Below are 10,079 nucleotides of genomic sequence, written 5' to 3' on the forward strand. Positions count from 1 at the left end.
CTGGTATTAATGGCTAATCTCGTTATGAATAATTCAAAATAATCAGTGGCAAAATCGTAAAGGAATAAACATTTCTGCAAATATTTTTTCCATGTTGTACCAGCTCCAATTTCAGACCCAGCAACAGCGCCATTATGTATCGTTCCAATGACAGACAAGGAAAAATATTAGTGTTCAAGTAAAACAAAGAAAAAGAAGCATTAAAACAAGATATTTAATTGACCAATTTAACTGTCTGCAATACTGATCAAATATTGTGACAGCTCCAGAAGGTTGATTATTTAAAAGCAAGGATAACAGCGTGAATGCAACTACCATTGCCATTGTTTCAGAATTTCAAACAAACTGCAAACAGTGGCTATGATTGACTGACTGTAATAAGTGAACCTTTAAAGCAGTTTAAGTGTCATTTGTAAACATTTCCAGAAAATTGAGGACCGCAATATGTTCCTGGAAGCACAATGGTATTTTTTCCCACACAAAATACAACATATTTGACTTACATTCGTGCCACCATTGGATTGCCTTTCCCATAGTCGTGGTTTCTTATTTTACATCTATAAACATTTAAAGCCTGCACACGTGTTAGTTACATGTTAATAAAGTGTCTAATTAGTTTAAGGCATGGATGGCATTATGCTAAACATAATTATTTTATCAATCCTGATGCAATTCTCAGAGAAAAGAATTGGGGCATCTATTTACAAATCACTAATGTACAGAAGTTCAAAGGAATAGGCAAGGCAATTAGTGCACCTGGTATGGAGTTCTGAGGCAGTGGTTCGAATACTAGATGGTTCACTAAGTAAGTATTTCCGAAAATTGTGTCCAAATGAACATTTGTTTATTGCCTGGAAAATAACACATTCTAAATGCCAATCCACTGGTATATTTCACTTTTTAAAAATGACATTTTACTGTGTGAAATATGCCTCATGTATAGAAAACAAGATACATTGGCGTTAACCACGTACGCTCCAAATGCATGTCTGTTCATTGACGGTTTTTCTATCACTACTGTTATTTTTATAATGACTAGAATGCATGCAATGCAACCACCAATAATAATGATCATAAAATTATTATTATTGTTGTTGCAGCTTCTGTTGATGTTACAGTGTGATTGGTCTGCCTTTTTTACTGTTCACCTTCGGATCTGATCAGCATGCCTTATTCTATTTTTCTGAGCCTTCGCATTTTTTCACAATGGACGGTCATTTTTTTCACCGACATTGAAAAGGTTGTAAAAGATTATCTGAAGAATGATTTAGGTAAAACCTCATCCATCAAAAAAAAAAAAAAATCAAACACTGCTACTTTTTTTTTTTACAACTATAAGACTTTCTTTATGAATATTCGGAAATTCCGAGGAATCAAATGACTGTTTACTGTCTCTTTACGCATACATCACCTACATGTGCCTACGCATCCAACTGCTCCAGAAAAACATAGGTTTAGTCCCATATTTGCAGGATGACATGGTGTTTGAATTGCGAACTGCAAAAGAGAGCAAAACCACAGAAATCCAAAAACAACAATCAAAGACAACATTTCTCTTATTCATCAATTTCTAACAAGGAATAGCCAAAAGCAGGCCAGTTTGAGAATGTAGAGAATGTAGAGCTTATTGCCTTATTTAGAATGAACATGTTGCTCACTGCTTATCAAGTCATGTAAAGGTATAAACAACGTTCTAAAATATCCCATGTTCTTGAATACCTGCTAGGCTGTCACAGTGAAATGATCTGTGAGACATACTCAAAATTGATAGGTATATGACTTCTATGTACTCTTCCAAACATGGAATGCCTTGCTTGTGCACCAAGTCATTTTAAGTGAAATTGCTGAATAATTATACTGCACATTTGTTGAAATGGATTGGAACACTTTGCAAATGTTATGACTTTAACATAATATTGGAACGGAGAAAAACTCAAATTAAGGTATTGCATCACCATCTGCAGACCTAATTGTGCATGGTGCGAAAAAAAAACTCAGGGAAAACGTTAGTGCCCGATTTGGAAAGACTTTGCTTCGGGTTTGCATCAATTTTTTGATGTACACACAACGCAAAACCCTGCGTAGAATTTGCAAAGCAAGACAAATAGGTATTCATATTGCTTTGTGAAAAAAGTAATGCAACACACTGCGCTGCTCTGCTTTGAGTTACTTTGTGCCATTTAGGCATTCTGTGAGTCAAGAATGAGCATTACAGTGCATTCAACAATGGATTTTGACACAAACCCATATCTACATAGACTTGTAGACATGGGCAGCCGCGGTCAGTAGTAGGTGTACCTGCAGGGCAATGATGTGGGGAGGGGGTGGGGCAGGGTGGGGAGTAGTAATCTATGGATTACGGAGCTTTACAGGTAAGTAAACATCTAAATAAATAAAACAAATTTTGTTGCGTGCACTGCATCGCCAAATGCGATGCAGTGCGCGCAACAAAATTAGTTTTATTTATTTATATGTTTACTTACCTGTAATGCTCCGTAATCCATAGATTACTACCCCCCAGCCTGCCCCTCCCCCTCCCCAAGTCACCGCCCTGTAGGTACACCTACTACCGACCGCAGCTGGACATGGGTCTGCGCCAAATTGGTGCACCTGCCTGAGGATGGCATAAGAAGGAGAAAGATCTCTATTTCCCCCGAGTTTTCCCTAGTTATTTCCTCGATATTTCTTCTGTGCAGCATCGTGCTGAACACATGCAAAGGGGAAATAGACTCAAAGGATAGTGTTTGTGCAGGAAGTTCCTGCACACAAACTATACTGACAGCACAGACATTGTTGCTCTATGGTGCAACAGTGCCTACATTTTTGCTAGGCAGCTAAAAGTGCTCTAGTGCACGGAGAGAGCAAAACTGTGCCATTTCTTAAGATATGACATAGTTCTGCTCTCTATAAATCGTACAATGCAGCTTCTTTAAAAATATGTACGTATTTTTGTTGACTAAAAAGTGACAATTGTTTTTGCACCCCAAAAGTTTATTTTGGTTATTTTTTCCTCTACAGAAATGTATCTAGATTTTTTCCAAAATACCTGGGACAAAATTTAAAAGAGTTCCACTATAATTTAGTAAAGTCACAGTATGTACTTCCTATTAATGTCTGCGCCCGTCCGTGACCCGACCGTGGCCAGCGCCAGGAACCCTGGTTCCTGATCATCCACCGCTACGACGCACCCACCCTCCTCGCACTCAACACCGGAAGAAACCACAACTGCCCACTCCAAACACAATTCTGGGCCAGTTCTCCTACTGCCACTGCCGACAGACCTTCACCACCACTCTTGCCATCGATACCACCGGCGCCCTAAGATGCATCCTCCTCAATGTGCACTCCTTACACCAACACACTGTGGAAATCTAGAACCTCCTGGACTCACTCACACCGACGTTGCGTTCTTCACAGAAACCTGGACCTACGGCACCTCACTCCAACACACCATAGCCATCCCAGATGGGTATAAGATCCAGAGGACGGACCGCCCCCACCAACCCCGAGGAGGCATTGCCATTGCGCACAAAAACTCCCTTTGCCTCACCACCTCCAGCGAAAACTTCCTAGCCAACGAACACCTACACCTCCAGGTCCGGACCAGCCCCAACTTCACACTCTGCGGCACCCTCACCTACAGACCCCCTGTCCCAGAGCACTCTTCACTGAAATCTTCACCGACCTCATTGCACCCCACGCCATCGCCACTCCAGACTACATACTTGTCGGATACCTGGATTTTCATCTTGACAGCCCCAGCAACCCCAACTACGCCACCCTCCTAGAAAAAATCGCAAACATCGGACTGAAGCAACTCATCACTGTACCGACCCACAAAGCAGGACACACACTCGACCGCATCTTCTCAGGAGGCAAAGCATTTACTTCAGCCACACAATGCTGCCCCCCTGGACTGACCACCACTGCGTACTCTTCCTCGTCAACAAACCAAGACACCCGGACCCACCCCACACCCCCACGCAGGAACTGGAGCAGAGTCACAGAGGAACAGCTCAACCTAACCCTCAATGACTACACCCCCTGCCGCATCCGACGGCAACCTCGCGGCCATGGAACTCCACACCTGGGTCACCAAATGTGCAAACAAGCTCGCCCTTATGCTTACGCTGACAAGCAACACCCCAGGAAAGCCGCCTGGTTCACCACTGATCTCCAAGAAACCAGACGCACCTGCAGACACCTGGAGAAAAACTGGAGAAACAGCAAAGCTCCAGAAAAATCCATCGGCTACAAGGACGCTTTAACGGCATACCCTCATCACATCAGAACAACCAACAGGACCTTCATCCACAAAAGAATCCTCACCAATCCCAGCAACTTCAAGGAACTCTTCAACGTCATCCAGGAATTCACCAAGCCCGGTAGCGAAGCCAAGGAGATCACCCCTTCCCAGGACCACTTCGAAAAACTCAGAGCCTACTTCCACCTAAAGATAAAGAGCCTTTACAAAAACTTCAACAAGCACTCACCTGACCCCGCAGCCAGACTGCCCGTGACAACCCCACACAGACCGCCATCTCCGTCTGGATACCGATTATGACCGAGGAAACCACCACGACCGTGAGAGGTGTCCACTCCAGGGCCCCTACAGACCCCTGCCCCCCACATATACCACAGAGCTACCACCACCATTGCACCTGTGTTACAACGCACCATCAATACCACCTTAGAAACCGGCACCTTCCCCAACGACTGGAAACGCGCAGAAGTAAGACCCCTGCTCAAGAGGCCCTCAGCAGACCCAACGGACCTCAAAAACTACCGGCCCATCTCGCTCCGTCAGTTTGCAGCAAAAGTCACTAAGAAGACAGTCAATACAGAACTGACGAGGTTCATCGAGAAAACCACCATCCTAGACCCTTCTCAGTATGGATTCTGAAGGAACCACAGCAGCAAACCCGCCCTACTTGCAGCCAACAACGACATTCGCACCCTCTTTGACCAAGACCACACCGCAGCCCTCATTCTTGTCGACCTGTCAGCAGCCTTCGCCACCGTCTCCCACCGCACACTCACAGCCAGACTGCACAACGCCAGCATACAAGACACCCCCCTCTCCCAACCCACGGAAATCAACTGGGAGTCCCCCAGGGATCATCACTAAGCCCAACCCTCTTCAACATCTACATGGCACCACTCGCCGCCATTGTACAACAGCACAGTCTCAGCATAGTCTCCTATGCCGACGACACCCAGCTCATCCTCTCCCTCACCAAGGACCCCACCACCACCAGACTCAATTTCCAGGAAGGAATGCAGGACGTTGCAGCCTGGATGAACAAGAGCTGGCTAAAACTCAATTTGGAGAAGACTGAAGTCCTCATCCTTGGAATCACCCCCTCGACAGGGAACACCACCTGGTGGCCGACCGCCCTCAGCAGCCCACCTACACAAACAGACCACACCAAGAACCTCGGCATAATACTCGACTCCTCCCTCTCCATGAAACAACAGGTCAACGCCATCACCTCCAGGTGCTACAACACCCTCTGCCCCCTCTGTGAAACCTTCAAATGGATCCTCACTGAAGCAAGGAAGACAGTCACCCACGCACTCATCACCAGCAGGCTGAACTATGGAAAGGCCCTCTATGCCGGTATGAACAAGTCCCTTCTGCGCAAGCCCCAGAAAATACAGAACACCACAGCCAGACTCATCCTCGGGATCCCGCAACACAAACCCATCAGCAAACACCTACTCAAGCTCCACTGGCTCCCCGTCAAGAGGAGAGTCACTTTCAAGATACTCACCTACGTCTACAAATGCGTACACAACACCGGACCCCAATACCTCAATGACAGAATCACCTTCCACGTACTCAAATGAAACCTGAGCTCCACCGACCTCCTCCTCGCCAATACTCCACGCATCCACAGAGCCAGAACAGGGGGAAGGTCCTTCTTCTACATCGCGGCCAAGACCTGGAAACAGCTCCCCAGTGGGATCGGATTCCCCCCCTCCCTGAACATCTTCAAGAAGGCTCTGAAGACCTGTCTTTTAGCATGATCGGATCTGCTAAACCCCACCCCCCCTACCACTTTGAGACCCTCATGGGTGAGTAGTGTGCTTATAAATCCCCTGATTGATTGATTGATGCCTGGCCAGCAATGAAAAAGTACTTTATTTTGTGAAAACTATTATTAGTTGGTGCTGTGTGTGGCTTCCATTTTAAGGAAACAAAAGTTTACTTTGACCCTTTAAATATTTTTGTAGAGGATCTGCAAATGCACAGTGGTAAGTCGTACAAACATCTGGACAAAGATTTGTTTTTGTTTTTTTATTTATGGGAAGCACTATTGAGATGGAAGCACAAATGTAGCTCTTGCCCACAGTGAAATCTGTGACTTTGTCACAAATCCAACAACTTTGCACTGTAACATAGAGCTGATCAGACTCATATAGACTAACACAACATTATTTTAGGGACCAATATTTAATGTGCTTAAAAAAAATTAAGCATAAGCTAGGCAGCATCTGACATTTGAGGTGCTCTGTACCAGCCTCGCTGGCCTATATTGGGGTCTGGCCTGCAGTATAAAACCTAAATACATCCCTGTGTGGGAGTGGTCCCTTGTGTGGAGTGACATAATTTTGGTAGGAAGGAGCTGGATCTAGCCAAAAGTGCATTGCAAGCCAAGACAATCAATTCCAATGCACTTGTACAGCACGTACACCAGAAGATATCAAGGTTCTCGCATTGTAAGGCTGCTTCCAACAAGACAAACAGGAAAAGGTGGATGTTATACAGGTTCGTGAACAGCTTCAATCTACAAATTAACTTAAAGTTGGTTGATTCCAGAGGTTTGGTCTGATAGTCAGCATAAACCTTCCAACATCCTTTCTAGAGCACAGGGCTAACAAGCTTTGGCAGACATCCTACCCTTGTGGGGCGTAGTAGAGAGTGGAATTAATAAAGTGGTCTGGTTCTAACCTATATATAACAAGTGCTTAAGACTAATACCTCAAGTATAATCCAGGATTTAATTAGTAACCAAAGTAGGGCTTGATGAATTGGACAAACGTGGTGGAATTTAGCTGTGACATGCTATAGTCTCACCACACACTTATGGGATCTTTTGCAGAATATTGATTAACTCATTTTGGACATTCAAGAATAGACTGCCAGAACAGTCGATATGAAAGCTAACTACAGTGTGAGCAATAGAATCATGTCCTTTTTCATCAATGAATTTCTTTAACAGGGCAGTAGAGTAGCTAGAAAAGTTAGACAGAGTGCTCACCTAATTTACTAAGGAATGTGAAAAGATAAAAAGTAAACCCCTCATTTTGACATTTTGGCTAAGGATTATCTTTGCTGCAATAGAAAAAATATTATGTGTCATGAAACAACCATAGTGAGTTCTGATTTTGAAGCCTTGAAAGTCAACTGATTGCTGCTCATCAACGACGGATTACTTCCACTTTGTGTTTAAATCCTCAAATCCTTGAAGCAGTTGCGTGTGAGAAGGAGGGACATGTGAATGCCATCATAAATATGTAAACCGTACCAGGAGAGCATGACTGCTTAGACGTACTCAGAAAGAGCTCCGTGTGACGGCCCAAGGACAATAAATTATCCTGTGATATCCTCGCCCCTGTCACAAAATAACTGGTCTCATGGGACCCGTGAGACCTCCTGCCATCTTCTGAGCAACTGCGACGGCCAGGGACCCTGTGAGGGCCGGAAATGGAGCCTGGGCCAGATGGAGGGGCGGAGGCCATTTTGTCTTGGGTGATGTGGCTGGACTGCAAAGGTGAGAACGGGGAACTGTCAGGCCCCATCAGCAGACGTGATCAATTTACGGACCTGAAGGAGGTGAATTTCAACCGGGTGAAATAGAGAAGATAAGCGGAATGGGCGCACCACGCTGAGTTTGGCCACAGGCACCACAGCCATAAAAGGAGAGGTGCAGGTAGGGGTCCAGAGAACCTGGGTCATTCACGGACTGTAATTAATGGAACTGATGCAGGAGGAGCCCTGAGGAGGTGAAGAGCACGGTTTGTTAAGTGCTCTCCCCCACTGACGTTTGTGGAAGAACAGCTGCACTGGGAATTAGTGGATGAAGCAGGGCTGGATTGTCAGTGTGAACTGCTGAGTAGGCACAACCCTGCCTGGCTGGTAATGCTGGCCCTATGAGACAGTAAGTTGATGTGGAGGGAGGTGGCACAGGTGTTCCCTGGCTGATTGAGGAGAGAGAAAGGATCCTGATGGAGGTCCCCCCTGGCAGCCAGAGCTGGGAGACCTCGAGGAAGCAGGCCTGGGTTGCCTAGTTGGAGAAGGAGGATATCCACTGTTGAGCGGAGTGCCTGTACCCCAGGGGTCGTGAGAAAACCGGGAGTTGTAGAGAGTGGGCCTGGGCAGAAATTGAGGACCTACACACAATTGAACCCAGAGGATGCCACTACTGACGAGGATTGTGGCTAGGTCTGGGCCAGGAATAACGAGGTGAGGTACCCGGGTGTGAAGCATTGAGGGGCCTTGTGGCGCTGATCCCATGCGGAGTCCCTGGAGGGAAGACCACACTGCAGAAGCAAGAGGAGAACAGAGACATCCATGCATGATAAGCCAACACAGGTGGGGAGGAGGAATCCGGAACTGACGTTTGGGGATCCATTCTGCTAAGAAAGGTCCTACAAGATACTGTACGATATTACGAGCTGGTCGATATGGGTAAAGATACAATTGAATAAAGTATTAAACTATGCACAACCCATATTACATGGCCCAGATGCCAGAGGGGAGGACCCCGAGTGAGGGAAAGAGGCTGCCGGGGGAGCTGCAGCAGACCCACAAACGCTAACGGATGTTGTCCAGGTTGTCCAGTCGACCCTGGATGATATGGTTCCCAAGATAGATGTGATGGCCATATATGTTAATTTACTGAGAAGTGATTTTCGGAAAGTCTCTGATAGAGTGACAGTCACTGAAAAATATATGGATGCCTTAAAGGAGGAAGTACAAAACCTTAGCGCCACGGTGGTGGAATTGAAGAGACAAGTGATAAAGCTTGATGAACGGGCAGAAGACTCAGAAGGAAGGTCAAGGAGAAGGAACCTGAGATTTGTGGTGTTCCCTGAGAAAGAAGAGGGCTCCTCAGTAGATTTGTTCCTGGAGGACAGGATTGTTCACGAAATGGCTTCTAAACAGTTGTCAAAGTTTTTTAGTATTGAACGTGCGCATATAGCACTGGTGGCCACCCCAGACCTGGAAGCTCCTCCCTGAGCAATTATAGCAAGGTTATTCAACTACAGGGACAGGGATCTTATCCTTCAGCTCTCTCCTAGTGGATGGCGCTTCTTTTTTGAAGGACATTCCATAATGGTGTACCATGAGTACACCCAAAGGGTCCAGGAACAAAGAAAGACCTTTGTAGCAGTCAAACAGAGACCTAAACCTATAATACAGTCTTATGTTCCTGGAAAACTACGCATGGAGAGTGAAGGTCGTGCCCTGTTTTTCTTCTCAGCGGAGGAGGCGAGAGACTGGCTGGACACCAGAGCACCAGAGTGGAGAGGTCTGGTCTCTTCCACGGTCTCCACTTGGACAGCTTCAGCGAGATTGGCTCAAAGGGACCGCAAACTGTCTACACGGCAGGTACTGCACAAAAGGAAAATCAGCCCGGGCCGCATCACGGTTTCCAGGAAGGCACGTTGCAGGCCACAGAAGTAGACGTCATGGCGGACTCAGTGGAATCAACACTGGATATTTGAAGTCGATTGAGAGCCCCCTAGAGAGAACACTAAACCCTGCATTGTCGAGATCCCTTGATGTTATCCTTCAGGGCATGCAGCTAAGGGATGAGTGAAGGGCACGCAACCCCACCAAAAGAGAGTTTTCTAGTTTACTCCTGCGGCTAACACATTCTCCTGCATTGACCACTGCAGCCTTTCAGCCTGCCTTTCCGCCACAACGGAGGCTTTTCCTATTTACCCCATTATCTATCTGATCATGCAGCATTGCTATTGACCCTGACCAGCGGGCCAGGATGATCAGTCATCCCACCATGGGCGACTCTGACCTGAGGAATTTACGGATCCCCAATACACCACAGACT

Source organism: Lissotriton helveticus, chromosome 4_1 (assembly GCF_964261635.1).
Source record: "Lissotriton helveticus chromosome 4_1, aLisHel1.1, whole genome shotgun sequence".
Lineage (NCBI taxonomy): Eukaryota > Metazoa > Chordata > Amphibia > Caudata > Salamandridae > Lissotriton > Lissotriton helveticus.